Source organism: Nycticebus coucang, chromosome 3, assembly GCF_027406575.1.
Source record: "Nycticebus coucang isolate mNycCou1 chromosome 3, mNycCou1.pri, whole genome shotgun sequence".
Lineage (NCBI taxonomy): Eukaryota > Metazoa > Chordata > Mammalia > Primates > Lorisidae > Nycticebus > Nycticebus coucang.
The window spans coordinates 157509965-157511875 of record NC_069782.1 but is presented as its reverse complement, the minus strand read 5'-3'; positions in this window follow the sequence as shown (position 1 = coordinate 157511875).

Sequence of the window (1911 nt, the reverse complement as noted above, 5' to 3'; positions counted from 1 at the left end):
ATTGTTCATACATGTGTAACTGTATTTAAACTTTTTATTTTTTTGAGACAGAGTCTCATTCTGTCACCGGGGGTAGAGTGCGGTGGTGTCAGCCTAGCTCACAGCAACCCCGAACTCCAGGGCTCAGATGAGCCTCCTGTCTCAGCCTCCCGAGTAGCTGGGACTACAGGCACCCACCACAACACTCAGCTAATTTTTCTATTTCAGGTTCTTGCTCTTGCTCAAGTTGGTCCCAAACTCCTGAGCTAAAGGGATCCTCCCTTCTTGGCCTCCAAAAGTGCTGGGATTACAGGTGTGAGCCACAATAAATACCTGGCTGTATTTGAAAAATTACTGAAGGCTTATTAAGAGGCAGACCCTGGGCTAGGTGCCTTACACCCACATTTGAATCCTCATAACAACCATACAAGGTAAGTAATTTCATTATCACAGTTTTATAAATGAAGAAACAGAGAGGTCGAGCAACTTGCCACAATCGCACAGCAGTGAGTAGTAGAATCATTGACGCTGACGTGTGGAAGGGCAGGGAAAGGGGAACTGGCATTACTGTGCCCGGCGGACTTTCTTCTCACTGTCTGCTTGGGTGGCAAGTCTCCATCTGACCCAGTCCAGTCCTGCCAGAGTCTTGCCTGGTCAATTCATGATCATTATGCAGAGATGCCTTTTCCTGCTGGACACAAAGCAGGGGCCACAGGGGCAGTGTGCATAAAGAGAGTGCAAACCCCACGGTTCAGCCCCTGGTAGCAGCCAATGTGAATGTAGTCACTGCTGGGTTCTCATTTCCTAGTGACAAATGGTCTCGTTACTGTACAGAGTGAGCCTTGAGTTGGGTTTCAGTCATTTGTAACCACGAGTCTTGAACAGTAGCACAAAGGTCCTCTGTGTGCCAGATACTCTGCTGCATAAGTTTACCTGTCTCATCCCTTTAAAACTCACAACTCTGTGAGATGAGTCTCATCACACCCATTTTACAGGTAAGGAAAGTTAAAGAGGTCAAGTGACTAGTCCAAGGCTACACAGCTATGGAACAGCAGAGCCAGGATTTGCATGAAGCTATTGATCCCAAATCATCAATATTCCCATCAATATTCCCATTTCCTAAGAATAAAGGATGGGGGGGGAGAGAGAGAAGAGGGGAAGGAAGGGGGAGGGAACCACAGAGAGCGAGAGAAGGAGAAAAGACTGTGTTAGCATTTTTGAATTGAGGAATTTGAAATCTTTTGGTGGCAAGTTATGATGGTATATTTCTAAGGCTTAGGAATTTTATCCTGCTATTTGTTCTTCAAATAAAAGAATCAGAGTTGCTGACTTAGTTTAAACCAGTTCCAAAGACTGCAGAGTTGACTACTGATTAAAAACTTGTCTTTCTTTGTCTGGGAGGATATCGCAGATACAGTTTCCCCGAATACGTCGCATCTTGCAAATTTGATTTTCATTTGCAGCACTTGAGAATGTCAATGATTGGGAAAATATAACTTGATTATTAACAAGCTAGAAATAGTAATTGAGCCTTCGCTTTGGCCTCTACCTGTGCTTGTGTGCCAAGAATGAACTGGGAGAAGTCTAAATGTGAATTTAAAGGTGCTTTCGGAATCATTAGTCTTGCAGTTTTTCTTTTCTTTCTTTTTTTTTTTTAATGTAGTTTTTTTCTGAAATTATTATTTTATTTTATTTTTTATCTTGCAGTTTTTCTGGTCACCCCCCACAATAGTGAGTCCAGGGGCTAGTTCCAAAGTACAGCAGGTCCCTGGATGAATGAAATCTCTAGATTCCAATCATGCAAAAAGTCAATTGTGATTCCATGTGGCTCTGAATTTCTTAAAGAGTAAACACATTCCAGCCATTTTATTTCTGCTCTCTTTTAGAGACCAGCAATCATTTTTGCTGGTTAAACCCGTATTAAATTGCATT